Raw genomic sequence first — 21,688 nt, forward strand, 5'->3', positions numbered from 1 at the left:
GTTCTTCTATGGGGGCATGCTGGGAGTTGTGGTGCCTTAATGGGAGGCCCATGGGAGCATGGGAGGGGGTACAGTACATTTTTGAGTTTTATTATTATTATTATTTTTTTTTGTATTAATGGAGAGGGGGCTTCATCCAACAGTTTGGTGAGCAGGCCTACTTAGACCGCTGTTAAGTTCATGTAAATTTGGCTCCACCCATGACCACACCCACATTCTGGTGCATGGTCAAACCCATTTTCTATCTGGAGTGCCCAAAAGTGTCTCCGATCTCTTAGGATTCTAGCAACGCTCCTGCATCCGGTGCATGACTATGTTATAAGACTTTCACCTACCAGCTTAAGGTGTCACTTAAAAGCAGCAAGATTGGGAGCAATGCACAGAAATGTCAGGCTAAAGATCATGGCAAGCAGCAATCAGGATAGTGAATGCAGGGTTGGCGCTTCCATCTAGGCAGAGGGGGCAATCGCCCCAGGGCCCAGAGCCTGTAGGGGCCCCCAAGATGTGTGTCCCCTTTTCTCCAGCTATGGTGACCCCATACATGCCTGCGGAGTCATAGTGTAAAATGTGGTGCTGCCTCCTGTGTCCTGCCTGGATTAGATAAGACTCAGCTGTGTACCCTCTGCATTTGTAGGGTAAAAGAGAAGGGGAATAATGGGGTCCCCAACAATGCTTTTGGGGGCATATGATGGACACCTAATGATTTTGTGTGGCTTGGAGTGTGGTGGGATGGGTCCTGGGGATTCGGGTCAGAGGCTGTGAGGAGGGAGGGGGGGTGGCGTCATTGCTAGGGGGCTCCCCAAATTACTTTTGCCCCGGGGCCCAATTGTAGCTAGAACCGGACCTGGATGGATGTCTGGCCGAGGTCAGGCCAAGCATTAATCAATAAGAAGAAAGTAGACAAGTCGGGATCAGAACAGGTATTAATTGGTATAAGTGATAAATGAGCTAGGTTATATGACAATGACATTAAATCAGAATTTAGGGTGTGTGCAGGAGTCATGGCAGAAAGTTTCTCTGAGGCTTAAAGTGAACCAGAGACGAAGCACCCTCATGTATTTTACCATATATATCAGTGGGAACAATAGAGAAAACACCTACCCTGCTCTCTGTTTCATTCTTCACTGCTCAGCCTGCTTGTTATCAGCCCTGATAAAATCCCTGACTGAGTATTCAGTCTGGCTCTGTTCAGGAATCATTATAGCTGAGTCATTATAGCAGAGCCAGAAGGGGGCAGGCTTGGGCTTGAAAAGACATCAGAGAAGACAGACTCAGCTATAATAATTCCTGAGCAAAGCCAGACTGAATGCTCAGTCGGGGATTTTATCAGGGCTGATAACAAACAGGCTGAGCAGTGAAGGATAAAACAGAGAGCAGGGTAGGGGTTTTCTCTAATGTTCCCACTGATATATTTGGTAAAATACATGAGGGTTCTTCATCTCTGGTTCACTTTAATCCTAGTGCGCACCTTCAAGTTTGATTGGCCAATCACTGACCAGTTTTACCCTCTTCACGTTGTTTGAGAATTTACCTACCCAATTTGCTCATAGTATTCAAAATCTTTTTGTCCTCGTATTACTTGGAGGTGGTAAAACTGGTCAATCATTTGCCAATCAAATATACACATTCACTTTTTATTGGGCAATTTTACCACTTCCATGTAGTATGGGAGCTTACCTACACATTCTGTTCATAGTATTCAAAGTCTGTTGCCCAATGCCCATCATACTACATGGAGGTGGCAAAATTGGCCAGTCATTGGGCAATCAAAATTTGATGTGTGTGCAAGGCTCTTGATTGGCCAATCATTGGTCAATTGGACCACTTCCATGTAGTATGATGGCCTACAGATTTTGAATACTATTAACAAGTTGTTTAGGTAAGCTCTGATAGTACATAGTGGTAAAACTAGTCAAACTAGTCAATCATTGGCCAATCATAATTGAAAGTGTGTACCAGCCTTTAGGTGCTTGATTGGGCAATCATTGGCCAATTTTACACCTTCCATGTAGTAAGAGGGCCAACAGCATTTGAATACTATGAACAGATTGGACTTGATTCACAAAAGAGTGCTAACTGTTAGCACGGCCGTTTTCGCGCGAATTTTCGCATTGTGCGCGAGTGCGAATTCTCGCGCTAAACGATAAGAATTTCGCGTGAAAACGATATCGATTTCGCGGTAAAATTCGCGTTTGCGCGCGAAAATGTTATCGTTTCGCCCAAAAATTCGCAATCGCACGCAATGCGATAATTCGCGTGAAAACGGCCGTGCTAACAGTTAGCACTCTTTTGTGAATCAAGCCCATTGTGTAGGTAAGGACAAAAAACGAGGGACATCGAGAGCCCAATATAGTGTAATATGTTGTAGTATGTATTGGTAAGGAGAGTAAGTAGTAAAGCAAGTATCGTTATACTCACAAATGTGGGTTACCACTCAGGCAACCACTATAAAGGCAGGTGGGAAGATTAGACCTGTTCCCACTCAGGATTAAGAAGTCGCTCTCTGTAGATCAGAAGAAGGAAGGTGGGATAAAGCACCCCTCCACCAGAGGTGGACTTGAGCAAGGTAGAAAACAGAGGCGCCAGCAGAATAAAATATGTTAAAATTAAAAAAAAAGGGAGAGGTGGTGGTGGACTTACCTCCTCCAAAGGACACAAACTAAGCGTAGTAACATTTAAACAGAAAAAAACTTATTTATACACTCCCCGATAATTTGCAACACGTTTCGCAGGCATGATCCTGCTTTATCAGGCAGTAAAAAAGGGAGTATACAGCTAACACCTTCCAGGTCCGTATTAAAGCGGATCTGAGATGAAAAACTAACTCTAACAAGTAACTTGTCTATATATCTTATCTAAAGTTTAGATAGTTTACACAGCAAATCTAGCTGCAAACAGCTTTAATAGAAAATTAGTATTTCTTCCTGTGATACAATGATAGCAGCCATGTTGTTTGTAAACATTACACAGAGGCAAGCTTATCTGTATCTTGAGCACTCAGTGTGTGAAAAAAAACCTAATCCCCCCTCCTCCTTCCTCCTCCCCTCTGCCTCTGAAATAAATGGCTAGTAGCACCTCCTCCTCCTCCTGCCCAGACTGAGCTCCCATGAGCCCTTGCTACTGCCAAGGCTCTCTGAAAACCTGTGGGTGTGGTTTATTTAGTTTATAGGGAATTAGAGTATTAAAACAAAAACAAAAAAGTATTTGGCTTGAGGAATGCCCTATAAACAATAGGAAAGGAACACAATTATGCAATGAGTAAAAGTTCACCTCGGATCCACTTTAAACGCCTCTATCAGATTGTGTAGGTAAGCTCTCATACTACTTACAAATAGTAAAATTGGCCAATCAAAAATGGATGTGTGTACCAGGCTTAAGGTGGAAGAGCTGAAAGATGAAAGAAACATGCACAATGTACATTACACCAGTACATTACACCAGGTAGAGGATCTGGAATCAAGTTTGAATGCGATGTATCTGGCTACAAAGGAGCCTTAGCAGCAGGGTGAGCTGAAGCCATGAGAGGTGCAGACCACATGGTGGCAGCAGGGAGTGGGGCAGTAGCACATGCAGCTAAACCGGGACAGAGACTGTCTATCTCTATTGCATTATAAAATGATTCCAGCCTTAAATCTGCACGCTTGAGTTTTGGAGGGAGGAAGAGAATTGGGAGCTCATCATTCTTCTGCTTCTCCACATTCTCCAGTCAGCAGATGGGGGAGGAGCTTTGGACTTACCTCCCTCTGGTAGTGGACATATACAGTGGCGTAGCTAAGGAGCTGTGGGCCCCGATGCAAGTTTTACATGGGGCCCCCCAAGCACTCTATACATAACAATTGATACGCACCAAAACCTGCCAATGGCAACTAGAGTGTCAGAGGTGCAAGAAGGGGATGGGGAACAGTTTGTTAATGATTACCACTATTAAAAGTATCTATAGAAGTGATTATTATGAGCACAGTACCAATAGGGAGCTAATACTGTAGTTGTGGGAGGGCCCCTCGGGGCCCCTCTGGCCCAAGGGCCCCGATGCGGTCGCTACCTCTGCACCCCCTATTGCTACGCCCCTGGACATATACACAAATGCAGAGTAAAAAATATACAATTTATTCACAGCTCCATAAAATCGCAATGCGTTTCGCGGTCAACAGTCCCGCTTCATCAGGCAGTACAGGAGCATATAAAACTGGTTCAGGTCCATAAAGCGTGTGAGCGCTCACACAGAGGCCATAAAGCGTGTGAGCGCTCACACAGAGGCGCTCACACGCTTTATGGACCTGAACCAGTTTTATATGCTCCTGTACTGCCTGATGAAGCGGGACTGTTGACCGCGAAACGCGTTGCGATTTTATGGAGCTGTGAATAAATTGTATATTTTTTACTCTGCATTTGAGTATACGTCCACTACCAGAGGGAGGTAAGTCCACCTCGACTTCCCTCTTTTTATCATTTTTAGAACATTGTTTTACTCTGCTTGGCGCCGCTGTTCGTACATATTACAGCGTGTGAAGGAACAGGCACTTGTGAGACGCATGCTCAAAAGTTTGCCTCAGGCAGCAAAAAGTCTAGAGCCATTCTTGAAGCTTGGCTTGACAAAATTACAAATCTTGTGGCAGGTAAGACCATATCTTATCTGTTTCTTTAGCTGTTTACTTGGTCTTTAGCTGTAACAACTCAAGAAGTATATCTTTATATTTTTCCGAGATAAAGTTGCTCACTCTACACATCCCTGAATAGTGTTTATTTTTCTTTATTTGCTGCCAACTTGGTACCACACTTCTATATGGGATGACTTCATAAAACAAGCAACACAAAGCTGACATGTAGGGCAAGTATTATCATGTGTCCAAGCAAGACGCCAATTAAAAACAACCCTATGTGTCTGTTAGCGATTTCAGGCTTCTTCGGCGGTACCCAGAGACCGATAACGACTCCCTCTGTAACTCCGTCTGGCAGATAGCGCTCTCCTCCTTCTCGGTCTCTTTTTTATTATTTAATGCGGTCTTACGCGCTGCACCTCTAGCTTGTCAGAACATTTTCAATTCCCCTAATGACATTATTTGTTTCCCGGCAACATAATAGTATAATTGCATCATAAGTCTTGTTTTCTCTTCGCTGCTCCTCGGGTTCATAAGCTCGGGCTGCTACAAGAGGAATAGATATTGACTTTGTTTTGTAGTTTCTATTTCTGTTGAGGCTTAAAGAATCCATAAGGCATCTCACACCTCATGCTGTGAATCCTAAATCAATCTCTTCGGCGTGGAAAAAAAAAAAAACCCTCCCTGCCTTCCTGTCTTCTTACAACTTAGATAAAAATTGAATTTCCTTCTATACATGGTATTGAACTCGCCATCATGTATTATTAATAATTCTTGTTCTTCGCTATTTTGCAGCTGAACCATTCATTAATTCTTCAGAGGTCATTGGATATAGATTTCCTGCTGTACATTGTGTCACATACGGTTCTCCCCATCCGGCTTCAGGGGAGGAATGAAGCCCGTGGAGGTTGTTATCTGCTGGAGGATTCCGGAGGTACACACTGAGAGGTGGCCGACGGCGGGTCATGCGGATATGCAGATGGCTCTTTTGTTTATGAAGATCTAGGTTTTGTTATAGTTGCTTTCAAAATGCTGTTGTTTTTAAAATACAACTAGTAGACTGTTAAAAGATCACTATCACAAAAAAAAGTAGTCAGTTAGAACTGGTTTTGGGTCAGTCCATCTCCTCATGGGGGATTCTAAGGCCTTGTTTCCATCTGTGTGCTTCTGTCCGCTTTTCAGCAACGTGTATCATCAATCTGTAAGATTGATGCGCTGATAAAAAGCGGACAGAAGTGGACAGAAGCGCACTAAGTAGAAATGAGGCCTAATGGTGCCCATATATGGTGCAATTTTTTTTTTCATTTTTTTGATAAGACAATTTTGTTTGCTTACTCTGTTAGTGCACATGTGTCGAACTCCAGTCCTGGAGGGCCAGATCCATGCCAGTGTTTAGGATGGACTGAGAAAGAGAGGAATGTGTTCTACCTGATGGACCACACCTTTCCTGATTCAGTCCCATCAATTCATTTCAGCTGTATAAAAAATGTGTGAGGATCTCGGCTCTCGTAGGACCGGTTTGACATACCTGTGTTAGAGCGAATATAAAGATTATACCAGCATGTCCGATTAGATTTTTTTGTTCTTTTAATCGTTCGTTTTTTTTTATCTAAAAAAAAATTGATTCTTTTTGACTTTCATTAGATTTGATCCTTTTATTCGAATAAAATAGAAAATCAAAGCTTTTTAGTATACCGGGTATGGGCACCATTAGGGCTCGTTTCCACTAGTGCGGTGTGCGTCTGCGAGACGCGCACCGGCCACTGAGCGGGTGGGCAGGATCGCAGGCGAATCCCATGATTCGCAGCCTCCACAGCGAATTCTGTGGCCAGTACCGGCCGAATCGCTACCCCAAGCGATTCGCCGGCGGCGCCAGTCTCCCCTATGGCAGAGTTTCCCCGTGCGATTCATGTGCGGGGAAACTCTGCGGAATCGCAACGGTTTCCGTGATAGTGGAAACGGGCCCTAAGGGTTTTGTTTGTTTTCAACAGCATTTCCTGAACAGCAGTTTAACTGCCAAAATAGTAAGATACCAGCCAGCCTCCCTAATCACTTGCACACTATTTTGTCAGTTCTTTGCACCAGGAAATGCTGTAGAAAACAAAGAAAACCCTGAGAATCCCCTAAGGGCTTGTTTCCACTAGTGCGGCGTGCGTCTCTCAGACGCACGCCGCACTGAGCGGGTGGGCGGGATCGCAGGCGAATCCCATGAGCCGTGCCATGCATTGCTATGGGATTCGCAGCCTCCGCCGCAAATTCTGCGGGGGGTTCCGGCCGAATCGCTCCCGCAAGCGATTTCGCCGCAGCCCCGTTATCCCCTGTGGCAGAGTTTCCCCGTGCGAATCATGTGTGTGGAAACTCTGCAGAATCGCCGCCGAAACCGCCCTAGTTGAAACGGGCCCTAAGAGGAGATAGACTGGCCCAAAACCAGTCGGTACTGTCAGATTTTAACTGCCTACTTTTTCCGCGATAGTGGTCCTTTAATGAGTGCTAGCTACTGCAGGACTTTCTGTGTTAGTAAAACTGGCCAGGGCCAGATTTATATTCTCTTTAGCCCTCTAGGCCATCATTCTTGTGGCCTCCTCCTTTTTATGTGCAGGTACTACTTTTATCCACAGCAGTCTCCAAATTTGCAGAAGAAAACCCAGCTTGTTTTGTAGCTATTATTCTGTACCATGTTGATGTGATCAATTTGCAATGCCTGTACTATGTCAATTGCCATGCGCCCACAAATAATTCTGGGTGCGGCCTCAGTCGCACTTGGCGAATAAAGTTGATTCTGATTCTGCTCCTTCCTTGTGCAGCCCCTCGATGTGCTGCTTCCCCTTCCCATGCCATTTACAACCCCAATGTTATTGTCCAAGCTCCAGATGCAGCAAACCGTTATGTCACATTCTATATAACCCTCCTCCCGTTCCCTGTACATCCCTCTTCCAGTGGTGTAACTACAATCCATGAGGCCCCCCAGCGGAGGTTTGATGGGGCCCTCAAATCTTCTCTTGCCCTCCCATTGTTGCACCTTACACTCTTGGGGCCCATATCACAAGGGTCATTAACCTCCTTGGCGGTAACCCCGTGTGTTACACGGGGTAAGCCGCCGGAGGGTGCCGCCCAGGCCCTGCTGGGCCGATTTACATAATTTTTTTTTGCTGGACGCAGCTAGCACTTTGCTAGCTGCGCAAGCACACTGATCACCGCCGCCCCGCGCCCGATCGCCGCTATCCATTGCAGCGCGCCCCCCCCAGACCCCGTGCGCTGCCTGGCCAATCAGTGCCAGGCAGCGCCAAGGGGTGGATCGGGACTCCCAATGACGTCACGACGTCGCTGACGTCATCCCGCCCCGTCGCCATGGCGACGGGGGAAGCCCTCCAGGAAATCCCGTTCTTTGAACGGGATTTCCTGATCGGAGATCGCCGAAGGCGATCGAAGCGGGCGGGGGGATGCCGCTGAGCAGCGGCTATCATGTAGCAAGCCCTGGGCTCGCTACATGATTTAAAAAAAAAAAAAACTGCTGCGCTGTCTCCTGGCGGAATTTTTCATACCGCCAGGAGGGTTAAATAATTGTGGCCATCATGATCTTCACAACCATAACAAGTGTAGGCACAAAAACACCTGATCTGGAGTATAGTCCCCTGTATCAGAGGTAGGGAAGGTTACCAGTTGGAGCCCCCACAGATTTGGGACTCCCTTTGATCGCAGGGGCTGCTCCCCTCTAGTTACGCCCCTGCTATACCTCCATGCCAATAGCTGCTATAAATGAAAATATGGGCGCCAGAGGTGCCCAATGAAATAGCGGTCAGCCCCTTTGCCACCTTGTACCCTCAGTTTGTATTCAGTTTCTAGAGCGGACGGCCCTGGGAGCTCGGTTAGGATTAGGCATGGGGCGGTGGGGTCAGGTAGGGTTCATGTGAGAATAGGGTGAAGTTTAGTGATAGTTTAATGTAGGTTAAATTTACTGATTTATTACTATCAGAATTAGCAATGCCCATTAGTAGAATATCTGTAATTTTACCAATATTCTACTAGTGGCTATTTTCGGTGCCCCTTTGCATGTATGCAGCCTTAAAGGGACTCCGAGCTCAACAAAAAATGCAAAATAGTACTCACCCGGGGCTTTCTCCAGCCCAGCGCTGGTCGGGAGGTCCCACGACGGCGTCCTGGCTCCTCTCCTAGTCCCCGCTCCGGAATGGCTGACCGGCGGCAGCCCGAGCGACACTCGGCCGAGTGCCGGGCTTCTTCTTCCGCGTATGACGCGGCTGATGACACACGCCAGCCGCCTCGCGTCATCACGGCCGGCATGGCAGCATGGCGCATGCGCGCTTTAATCGCGCATGTGCAGTACTTTCACGCCGGCCGCCATGATGACGCGAGGCGGCTGGCGTGTGACGTCAGCCGCGTCATACGCGGAAGAAGAAGCCCGACGCTCGGCCGAGTGTCGCCCTGGCTGCCGCCGGTCAGCCATTCCGGAGCGGGGCCTAGGAGAGGAGCCAGGACGCCGTCGTGGGACCTCCCGACCAGCACTGGGCTGGAGAAAGCCCCGGGTGAGTACAATTTTCATTTTTAAGATGACCTCAGAGTCCCTTTAAAGAGGGATGGACAGCCATAAAGTAAATTTCCAGTTACCGATTCCTCTATGTTTATTAAGTAGTCTACAACATGATTCTGCATTGCAAGCATTCCACTATAATCATAAATGTGTCTGCTGTAATCAATCTTATCTCAGTCTTCCCTGGCTCTTTTCCAGGGTTGCTCGTAAACTACACCAGCGCGAATCTACGCGTCGTAGTACGCAACTACGCATCGTAGTTCATAGGCGAAGTTTAAGAACTACACGTACGCATTTCCGCGTAGTCGTAGTCCCGCTATGCGAAGCTTCGCCCACAACGCGTAGTTGACGTATGTATTGCGAAGTCAACTACGCGTGCGGTAACTGCATCTATATGGATCATTGCGCATGCACAGAAATATTATTGCCCTTTTATACGCATACAATTCCACATTGGAAGGTGGAATGTACGCTTATATTAGTTTATATATGCACATAGGTAGCAGATTATTGCGGAAATTTTTCCGCATAAGGGCATAAGCGGTCGCATCAACTACGCTTCGCACTACGCGAAGCTTGCGTATTTTAACGCGTAGTCTACGGAATGCAAACGTAGTGAAGTTTCTGATTACATAGCCGTAGATTGCGAAGTGTATTTGCGTAAAAATACGCGTAGTTCCAGCGTAGCGAAGTTGGCTGACTACGACCATCCCTGCTCTTTTCTCCTACATTGTTGGAGAGAGGGAAGCTAAAAAAAAAGCTTTGTTATCTCCCCTTCTTCTCCTCCCGTATGATTGGCTGAGGGCAGTTCAGGGAGATTGTGTGACTCAGAAGGGAAATAGAAGCTAAATTACCTCCCCAGAAATCAAATGTATGTACTGCACAAAAGTGTTTACAAAGCAAACTAGATATGACAGTGCAGTTCCTAGTACAGAGCTTAGTGAGGAGGAGGGTGGTCAATGCATTGCATATACCATTTTAGGCAGAGGGGAAAAAAGAGTAAGGGAGGAAATGACATCAGGATTTGCTTCAGTCTGAGGCAGTAAAGATGGAAAATGTATGGAATAGTTTCTCTTTATTTACTATATAAAATTCACTGAAATAAAAAATGTTATGTAAGTAGAATAGAACAAGTATTTATCTACTTATATATGCTTTTTTTTAAGTATGGCTGACCCTCTTGCTTTAAGACCCTCTGTGTAAAAAAGTCAACATATTTAGCCTTTTGTTAAGATGTAAAACAATTGTTTTTTTTTTTTCAATTTCAAGTGAAACTGAAAAGCCAATATTTCCTGCAAAACTTACAGCTGATTCCCCTTTATGGTCAACCAGGGATGGATTTCCCATAAGGCACTGTAGGCACGTACCTACAGGCACCTGTTGATGGAAAGGCGACTCACTCCCCTCTCCTGGTACCTCCCTCCTGTCTTCCCTATGCAGGGTCCTGATTAGAATGTAAATGAGAGGTTACTCATGCCGCTCTTGGCATTCCACTGACCAGGTCACCCTTTAGTCACACTTTAGTTACACACTCCAATGAGTTCTGGGTCACCATGAGCTTGCTGGTTAGTCTGTGCCTCTCGTATTTACAAGCCCTACTCCATAGAGCCAAATTAATCCATGCCATGCACTGATGAGGATCAAACAATCCGAAACAGTCTGTATGCATGATGGATTATTATGGCTCTGTACATATTAACAAGCTGACACATCATTGCATTCCAGCGGTTCTGGAGGTGTGTTTAGCTTCTAAAGGTACAATGGTTAATTTGCATATATTCAGCAGTGATGCCCTGGGAGACATCTCAAGCTCACTCCAACCTGAATTATCGCAAATTCTTTCTGTTTTAAGAAAGCAAACTTTTGTTTTTACCCTTTAGTCAGAGGCACATCTTGTTACTTAATACTGAAGTTCCTCTAGCTACCTAATACTTGGGGGCACCTCTAGCTTCTTCATATTGAGGGCATCTCTGGCTACCTAATACTAAGCGGCACCTGTAGCTTCCTATGACAGGCAAGGCAAGTAAGAGAGATGTCACAGCTGGGAAAGCCAGCACATTTGTGGTGTGGTTTAGCGGAAGTTGAAGGTTCATAGAGGGTAAAGTCTGGGGTGCCAAGACATCTGTGGCTATCGGCTTCTGTGATGTAAATCCGGGCCTGTGGTCAACTAGAATTTTTTTAAAGGAGATCTGTAAACAGGTCTGGATTACAACACTGACCCCCCCCCCCCCCTCCACCCCCTCCCTTGGCACAGCAATGTAGCGCACTCTACTTACAGTTCACAACCCCAGGTGCCGTCTTCAGGATCTGAACATTTGTAGAATGCTGTAAATCAGCTGCAGCAGCAACATCTGTAACTAACCCTCTTTCTCACAGTCTCCGATAAATTGACACAGTTCCAAGGTCACTTTGCTCACACAATAGCTGCATTGTGCAGCAATAAATTTAACATGTTACTTTTTTATGCCGTATACTACATTGTTGTAGCAATAAAATCTTCAGTGGCATGTGTTACAGAAAGAGCTGTGGAGGAGGAATAGCTGTTGGTGTCAGAGTTAATTATGTGGCAGGGGAATTGGTCAACACATGGTAGCATATGGGGAGGCTGAGATATCATTGTTCTGAGAAAAGTAAAATTGAATATACAATACTATGCAAGTGGGAATGTGAGGAAGAGAGAAAGGGATAGGAGATGTTTGTTTGGGGAAATTCAAGTGGCACATTGTAAAATATGGAGGTAGCTGAGACCCCTGTATTGTCACATGCAGTCTTATGAGCCAAGCCATTGATGAGTCTACAGTACTTTAAAAAAATATATACATTGCTTTCAATTTTTCAATGATTAATAGTGTTTATTGAAAGAAAATATTTGTAAAAAGTTTTAGTAGGCTTTAGGTTGTAGATAAAAGTCCCCCCCTGCAAAATATTGATGGGGCCTTGGGCCCCCCCCCCTGTAGTCACACTCCCTCCATGGTAACTGACCTGACCAGGATGAGGAGTTTCCAGGAATGACGTAACAACTGCAGTCACCACTACTGCTTCAAACTCATAACAACTGTGGCCACTATGACTACCCTCCAACCATAGCAAGTGTGCCCACGATGACTGCTCCAACCCATAACAAATGTGGCTATTATGACTGCTCCATTACCCATAACAAGTGCAGCCACCATGACTTCCCCCACTTATAACAAGTGTGGTCACTATGACTACCTCCAGCCGATAACAACTGTGACTTCTATGACTGTCCCAATTGGCCACTGGCCACTATGACTGTCCCAATTGTGACCCACCAAGTCTTTCTTATTTGCTCCGAGGTCTCTTTTAAAAAGTACTACACTTGTCCTGCAGACCGTGACTGGACTATCATGTGCAACACTACAAGTGTTATGAGTTTATATCTTACAATCACATCTCCTGTGATCTTCACTGTAATTTGTAACGGTTATTGTGTTGTCTCGCACACACTACAGGATGTATCTAGGGGGAGGGCATCAGCTGGAGAAAATCAAAAAGAGCTGGCACACCCAAGGCAGGGGCGTAGCAATAGGGGGTGCAGAGGTTGTGACCACATCAGGGCCCTTGGGCCAGAGGGGTCCCAAGAGGCCCTCCCTCAACTACAGTATTAGCTCTCTACTGGTCCTGTGCTCATAATAATCACTTTTATAGATCCTTTGAATAGTAGTAATCATGAAAAAACTGCTCCCCATTCCCTTCTTGCAACCCTGACACTGTAGTTGTTATTTGGGGCGCCGTATCAATTATGTATAGCGTGTTTGAGGAGGGCCCCGATGTAAAACTTGCACTGGGGCACACATCACCTTAGCTACGCCACTGATCCAATGTGAATCTTTATTGATTCCATATAAAACATGTAGCCAATGTTTCGGAGCCATGTAGGGACCCTTTGTCAAGGCACAATTTGCTTGAGGGCACAAATCTGTCTGCCACTGTTATAAAGCTCCTGTAGGGTTAATGGGAGAAGACTCCTCTAGACACTCGCTCACAGCGATGTGTACTCAGCGGGTGGCAGCAGCACCTTCTTCATGTAGTTTGTCCAGGTGTACATGTTTTGGAGGATTAAAACTGCTCAGAACAAGAACAGGGAGGCTTGATCCTAAAAGTTTTTTATAGGTTAACATTTTGGAGGTATAACTGTTTATAATTTATTATTGCTGTTTTTTGGGGTACTCTGAATATAATACTAGGCCTAGTAAGACTCTGAAGTCTATTTCTGTTTTATAATATTATAGTACCACAAGTGTAAATCTATACAAAAAAGCTTGTTGAATTCAGTCTGTTTCCTGAAAAGTAAATAGAGCATAGAACAGCTCCAAAACAGTGAAATAAGGCTTCTAATGAGTTTTATGTGCAGGAAAGTTCAAGGGGTCATTACTTCTCTTTCTGCTTAATTTCTGAGGATTCTAAATGGCAACCTTTACAGTCTAATTCAACCTTAAAAATTAAGCCATTAAACTGAAAATAGAAATATTAGACTCTTTTCCATGTTACTAATGTTCTATTTATCATCCATACTACACATAGAATTAGTTTTCTCATAAATTAATTTTCACTTCAGGTTCACTTTAAGGGAAGCAGAAAAAAAGGGCGCATATGGCTGATGGACAATAAGAGCGCACCATAGGCTGCAGTGCAAAATATCGGCTATTGGGCGCCAGAGAAGAAAGTAGGGCGCCCGACAAATAGCGGTTGCAGGGATCGTGATAACAAAACTTTTCGTTTACATAATAAGGTTTATGATAAATATCGTCAACAAATTCGCTTTGACTTTCAGTTTAACTTATTTTATCATTTTAAAATTTGTTTTCATAAGTATAATGCTTAAATATTGTTTTAAAGCTTATTGTATTATGAATATATCGCTTTTGGTATTAACCTTGTTTTCAGGATTACAATGTGTAATTTATACTTTTCAGATTTATTTTCTTACTAATATATCGCTTTTAATATTACCATTATTTTAAGATTTTTAATGCGTACGTGATTGTAAGGCTATTTATTCTATTATAAATATGTAACCTTTTCTATTTATAATATTTTTAATGTGTACGTGATTGTAAGGCTATTTATTCTTTTAAAAAATATGTAATTATTCTTTTCATGTTATTTGTAGTGAAGTTAAATATTTTACTGTATCAAATATATTATTGTTTCTATGTGTAAGGGTAGTTGTGCAGTGGGAATGGTTAGGGTTAGGCAGCAGCAGAGGGTGGTTAACCATCTTAGCGGTATGGACGAGCTCAGCTCGTCCATTACCGCCAGAGGGTGCCGCTCAGACCCTGCTGGGCCGATTTTGTTCAAATAAAAAGCAGCACACGCAGCCGGCACTTTGCCAGCCACGCGTGCTGCCTGATCGCCGCCGCTCTGCGGCGATCCCCCGCGAGCAGCGGCGAAAGAGGGTCCCCCCAGCCGCCCGAGCCCTGCGCAGCCGGAACAAATAGTTCCGGCCAGCGCTAAGGGCTGGATCGGAGGCGGCTGACGTCAGGACGTCGGCTGACGTCCATGACATCACTCCGCTCGTCGCCATGGCGACGAGGAAAGCCAAACAAGGAAGGCTGCTCATTGCAGCCTTCCTTGTTACTTATGCTTGCCGGAGGCGATCGGAAGAACGCCTCCGGAGCGCCCTCTAGTGGGCTTTCATGCAGCCAACTTTCAGTTGGCTGCATGAAATAGTTTTTTTTTAATTAAAAAAAAACCCTCCTGCAGCCGCCCTGGCGATCTCAATAGAACGCCAGGGTGGTTAAAGTTAGGCACCACCAGGGGGGTGGTTAGGGTTAGGCACCAACAGGGGGGTTTTAGGGTTAGGCACCACCAGGGACTAGTTAGGCACCACCAGGTGGGTGGCTAGGGATAGACACCATCGGGGGGTCGTTAGGGTTAGGCACCACCAGGTGGGTGGTTAGGGTTAGGCAACACTGGGGGGTTATTGTATTACTATGCTTAAAGGACCACTCCCGCGAATCAATACATTTTTAACCATCTAACAGTAGATATATATATAGTATATATGAGCTTTGCTGTGTATTTTTTTTTTTTTTGTGATGTCCCTTTAATCTACTGTTTGTCACTGAAATCGGAGTCCGTCAGTCCATTGCATAACGTTGACGGACTTTTGTATCAAAATAAACATTGCAGGGGGAGCCTTTGCAGGGTTTGGTAAAAAAAAAAGACATATGGTTTAGCCCTGAAATCCCAACAGTGAATATTATTGTGCTCGTGCTTACCCCCCAGTAGTAGCCGTTACTCTGAAGGACCCCCCGCACTCAGACATCCCGCAGGCTTTTAGGGAGGCAGCTGTCAGCGCAGACTTTGCTGCGCAATGAGCCGCTCTCCTTGTACCTTGATTCGCCTGCGGGACTGCCAATCATGCCGTGGAGCCGGAGCGGTGGTAGAGTCAGTATGGGCTTCCCGCTGTGTCTATCGCCGCGGCTCACGTCCTTATGACGTGCGGCGTAATGAGCGCAGAGCTCGCTCTGCTGTACTGACAGAAAGTGCAGCTCTGCGCTCATTACGCCGCACGTCATAAGGACGTGAGCTGCGGCGATACACAGAGGGAAGCCCATACTGACTCCACCACCGCAGAGTCCCTCAGCTCCGGCTCCACGTCATGGTTGGCAGACCCTCAGGCGAATTAAGGTAGAGGGAGAGCGGCTCATTGCGCAGCAAAGTCTGCGCTGACAGCTGCCTCCCTAAAAGCCTGCGGGATGCCTGAGTGCGGGGGGTCCTTCAGAGTAACGGCTACTACTGGGGGGGTAAGCACGAGCACAATAAAATTCACCGTTGGGATTTCAGGGCTAAACCATCTGTCTTTTTTTTTTTTACCAAACCCTGCAAAGGCTCCCCCTGCAATGTTTATTTTGATACAAAAGTCCGTCAACGTTATGCAATGGACTGACGGACTCCGATTTCAGTGACAGTAAATTAAAGGGACATCACAAAAAAAAAAAAAATACACAGCAAGGCTCATGTATACTATATATATCTACTGTTAGACGGTTAAAAATGTATTGATTCGTGGGAGTGGTCCTTTAACCGGTTCAGCACCGCAGTCCGAAAATCTCATGCATCCGAGCAACGTTCACCTCCCATTCATTCGCCTATAACTTTATTGCTACTTATCACAATGAATTGATCTAGATCTTGTTTTTTCCGCCACTAATTAGGCTTTCTTTGGGTGCTACATTTTGCTAAGAATTATTTTTTTCTAAATCCATTTTAACAGGAAGATTAAGAAAGAAATGAAAAAAATTCATTATTTCTCAGTTTTAGGCCATTATAGTTTGAAATTAATATACGCTACCGTAATTAAAACTCATGTATTTTATATGCCCATCTGTCCCTGTTATTACACCGTTTAAACAATGTCCCTATCACAATTTATGGTGCCGATATTTCATTTAGAAATAAAGGTGCATTTTTTCAATTTGCGTCCATCACTATTTATAAGCTTATAATTTTAAATCATATAATAACATACTCTCTTGACGTGCATATTTAAAAAGTTCAGACCCTTGGGTAACTATTTATGTTGTTTTTGTTTTTTTTTTATTGTATTTTTTTTTATTTATTTTTTTAATAAAAAATGTATGTGGGTAATTTTTGGTGTGGGAGGGAAACTGTTTGTTTTACATGTAAAATAATAGTTTTCTTTAATTAAAAATGTATGTGGGTGCAGTTTACTATTTGGCCACAAGATAGCCACAGTGAAAAAATTCCTAGATGCGAACGATTTCACATCCAGGAACTAAAGATCAGAGGAGTTGTTTCCTGGGGGCAGAAATACCGCGCTCTCTGGAGAGAAAGCGTCGGTATTTCTGCGGGGAGGTTAGATCGGTGAATGGGAATTATATTCCCATTCACTGATCGGGGGGCTAGCGGGGGTCGGCTGGTACGCGCGCGGGCGCGTGCCCGATCGCGCGCACCACGCAGCTCGTCCAGATAGGCCGAACTGGTTAATACAAGTGTAAATATCGTTGCTTGTTATAGAAGGTATTTTGCCATTTCATTACCGTTTATTCAACATATTTAGCACTTAATTTTTGTTTATAATATAGAAACTAAAAATATTGTTTTAAATAAAAACTTATAATTTCGTCTATATCCCGCATCCTTTTTTCCAGACGCCCTTTTTGCATTTACTCCACTTTAAGTTTTATGGAAATCATTTTGTCAGCTGAACCGTAAACTAGTAAAAGTTTATTGAACTACCAGTGGCGTAACTACAATTTATGGGGCCCCCCAGCAAAACTTTGATGAGGCCCCCAAAATATTCACACCGCTTTCCGTTTCTTCACGGCTTTGGGGCCCATCTCAGATGGGTCATAAAACAAGTTTGGCCATCATGATGTTCACAACTGTAACAAGTGTATTCACAAAAACACCAGATCTGTATCAGAAGAATGGAGGTTAGTAGATAGGGCCCCCAGCTCCAGGGCCTTTCTACAATCCCAGGGACTGCTCCCCTCTAGTTACGACCCTGAGAACTACTGCAGCTGAAAACTGTAAAATACGTCAATTAAAAATTTTACTCCCCTTGAATCTCCAATTTATAGACACTTCCTGAAGTTTTTTGGTAGCAGGAAAAAAGGGCGCCAGCTGAGGTTGGACGAAAAGGGCGCCACCATAGACGTTAATGCAATTATCGTTAATACAGCAGAAAAAGGGCGCCGCAATAAATATCATTAAGAACATTAGAACATTATAGTTTTTGAAGTATGTTATTGTTTTAGAAGCTTGCAAGGTTATAGTTTTTGTCATATTATTTCATTTGTATGTACAGATTTTACGTTACCAAAGATATTATTATTTTTATGTGTAAAAGGGTGTTTCTGCAGCGGGAGTGGTTAGGTTTAGGGACCACCAGGGGGAGTGGTTGGGGTTAGGTACCAACTGGGCGGTGGTTGGTTTTAGGCAACACCTGGGGGGGTTAGGGTTAGGCACCACTAGTGGGGTGGTTAGAGTTAGGCACCACCGGGGGGGTTAGGCACCACCGGGGGGTGGTTAGGGTTAGGCACCACCAGGGGAGTGGTTAGGGTTAGGCACTACCAGGGGAGTGGTTAGGGTTAGGTGCCACAAAGGGAGTGGTTAGTTTTAGGCACCACCGGGGGAGGGTTCTGTGTGAGCGTAGGGTTGGGCTAAGCTGTATTGTTGAATTACGTAACGATTTTTAACGTTGATATCTTTTAGTTATTATTTCCTGTCTATTTTTACAACAGTATTTATCGTTAAACAGGTTTGACAATGATGTTTATCGTTATCAGATTTCATTATCCACCGGCGCCATTTCGTTATCAAGCCGAGCCCTTTTTTCACTGCGCCCTTTTCTCATGCGCATGTTTTTTTTCTTGAACTCATCCAAAGTGAGGAGGAAAACTATATAAAGATCTTCCATTTTTAGCCTGCCGGTCCGTTTAATCTGCTCCCTGTAAATTTGCAGCAGCCTCTGTGAGCGCTTCTTTGTCTTCTCCTTCACCTATATATAGTGCTAACTTTAAAATAAATGTAAGCTATATAAAAATAAATCACAGCCTATAACTACGCATATAAATTACATTACCCCGTGAAGGTCATGTACTTGTGGTCATATAAATCTCTTTCATTGACAAATAATGAAGAAAAGAATCTATTCTGAATGAATGATTATTTGAAGCTGTGCGCTAAAGGCCATTCATCAAGCGCAAATGTAAATAGGCTGCGAGAATCGTCAACTTGCGTTACAGGGTGTTTATAATTGTTGTAGCAGTAGAGTAAAGCAAGGATTAATATTGTTTCCATTAAGTCCCGCAGGCTTTACAATAAGCGAGATGTGCATACCTTTCCAGCATCTGGGGAAGAACACTGCCAAAAGACGCATTTAAAAGGCCCTGTGAAGTGCTAAAGACCAAAGTGGGGTATAGAGAGAGGGCAAGACACTCCACGAGAGGCGGAGCCACGCCCAACTTCCCAAGAAAGAGAATAGGGACATTTTTGCAAAACCAAAGCAAGGAAAGTGTGGCTGCAAAGTGGCATCAGGAAGTAGTTTAAAGCAAATTTGCAACTCTAAAAATACTCAAGCAGACAAACATCGCAAAAACTGACCTCAGTGTAAACTTGGGCAATATGATCAGCATATGATGATACATTATGTAAACAGTGATTGCATACAGTGAAAAGGGTATGTCTAATTTTTCGGCAGTCCCATAGATTGGGGCAGAAGATGTGAGTGCAGCTGAGATTAAAGAGAGATGAGCTTCTGAGCTTCTCTGTTGTTCTGGAAAGCTATTTATCACATTAATGCTAGAAGTGTAGCGAACGGTTCGCCGGCGAACGGTTCCAGGCGAACATTGGTGGTTCGCGTTCGCCTGCGCCAGGCAAACTTTTACGGAAGTTCGATTCGCCCCATAATGCACTATGAGGGTCAACTTTGACCCTCTGCATCACAGTCAGCAGGCACATTGTAGCCATTCAGGCTACAGTAAGCCCTGGAGCCCCACCCCCCCCCTTATATAAGGCAGGCTCCGGCGGCCATTACACTCACTCGTGTGCCTGCTAGTGAGAGGAAAGGGACAGCTGCTGCAGACTTGTTCTTCTAGGGACAGATTAGTTAGGTTCTTGGCTGCTTAGTTTTCTCCTTGGCTGATTGTTATTGCTTTATAGCACCCTAGCTTTTGTCAGAGCTCATCCTGTACTTTTTTTTTTTTTTTTACTGTGTGTCAAACTGACACTTTTGTTGCATGCACAGCCTTGCTAATTGATAGTGTGTGTGTGCCACTGGCAGCAGCCCAGCACATTCAGTGACTGACTGCCTGTGTGTGTGTGACAGGGAGCTGCACATTGTACTACCCAGTACTGCATATACCCCAGTACCTGTTGTGTTTACTTAACCCACCTCATCACTGCACATAACTACCTGTAGTGGTGAGTGAACCCAGCTCACTGCATACACCTAATACCTGTTGTGTTTACTTAACCCACCTCATCACTGCACATAACTACCTGTAGTGTTGAGTGAACCCAGCTCACTGCATATACCTACTACCTGTTGTGTTGAGTGAACCCGGCTCACTGCATCCTACTACTACCTGTTGTGTTTACTTAACCCACCTCATCACTGCACATAACTACCTGTAGCGTTGAGTGAACCCAGCTCACTGCATATACCTTCTACTACCTGTTGTGTTGAGTGAACCCAGCTCACTGCATCCTACTACTACCTGTTGTGTTTACTTAACCCACCTCATCACTGCACATAACTACCTGTAGTGTTGAGTGAACCCAGCTCACTGCATATACCTACTACTACCTGTTGTGTTGAGTGAACCCAGCTCACTGCATCCTACTACTACCTGTTGTGTTTACTTAACCCACCTCATCACTGCACATAACTACCTGTAGTGTTGAGTGAACCCAGCTCACTGCATATACCTACTACCTGTTGTGTTTACTTAACCCACCTCATCACTGCACATAACTACCTGCAGTGTTGAGTAAACCCAGCTCACTGCATACACCTAATACCTGTTGTGTTTACTTAACCCACCTCATCACTGCACATAACTACCTGTAGTGTTGAGTGAACCCAGCTCACTGCATATACCTACTACCTGTTGTGTTGAGTGAACCCAGCTCACTGCATTCTACTACTACCTGTTGTGTTTACTTAACCCACCTCATCACTGCACATAACTACCTGTAGTGTTGAGTGAACCCAGCTCACTGCATACACCTAATACCTGTTGTGTTGAGTGAACCCAGCTCACTACATCCTACTACTACCTGTTGTGTTTACTTAACCCACCTCATCACTGCACATAACTACCTGTAGTGTTGAGTGAACCCAGCTCACTGCATACACCTAATACCTGTTGTGTTTACTTAACCCACCTCATCACTGCACATAACTACCTGTAGTGTTGAGTGAACCCAGCTCACTGCATATACCTACTACCTGTTGTGTTGAGTGAATCCAGCTCACTGCATCCTACTACTACCTGTTGTGTTTACTTAACCCACCTCATCACTGCACATTACTACCTGTAGTGTTGAGTGAACCCAGCTCACTGCATATACCTACTACCTGTTGTGTTGAGTGAACCCAGCTCACTGCATCCTACTACTACCCGTTGTGTTTACTTAACCCACCTCATCACTGCACATAACTACCTGTAGTGTTGAGTGAACCCAGCTCACTGCATATACCTACTAACTGTTGTGTTGAGTGACCCCAGCTCACTGCATCCTACTACTACCTGTTGTGTTTACTTAACCCACCTCATCACTGCATATAACTACCTGTAGTGTTGAGTGAACCCAGCTCACTGCATATACCTACTACCTGTTGTGTTTACTTAACCCACCTCATCACTGCACATAACTACCTGTAGTGTTGAGTGAACCCAGCTCACTGCATACACCTAATACCTGTTGTGTTTACTTAACCCACCTCATCACTGCACATAACTACCTGTAGTGTTGAGTGAACCCAGCTCACTGCATATACCTACTACCTGTTGTGTTGAGTGAATCCAGCTCACTGCATCCTACT

General features: G+C 44.7%; 1 long non-coding RNA gene across 2 annotated transcripts in view; it reads right to left on the minus strand.

Moving 5' to 3' along the window:
* The window catches only part of LOC137519625 (uncharacterized), a 52,310-nt gene extending 40,814 nt beyond the window's left edge, over positions 1–11,496 (minus strand). The window contains exon 1 of one of the 2 annotated variants that reach the window (XR_011021043.1): positions 11,421–11,496. This is a non-coding gene — a long non-coding RNA (uncharacterized lncRNA). The remainder of the gene's footprint in view (positions 1–11,420) is intronic. The other variant, XR_011021042.1, reaches the window with a different exon arrangement.
* Between the last annotated feature and the right edge of the window lie 10,192 nt (positions 11,497–21,688).

Source organism: Hyperolius riggenbachi, chromosome 5 (genome assembly GCF_040937935.1).
Source record: "Hyperolius riggenbachi isolate aHypRig1 chromosome 5, aHypRig1.pri, whole genome shotgun sequence".
Taxonomy (NCBI): Eukaryota; Metazoa; Chordata; class Amphibia; order Anura; family Hyperoliidae; genus Hyperolius; species Hyperolius riggenbachi.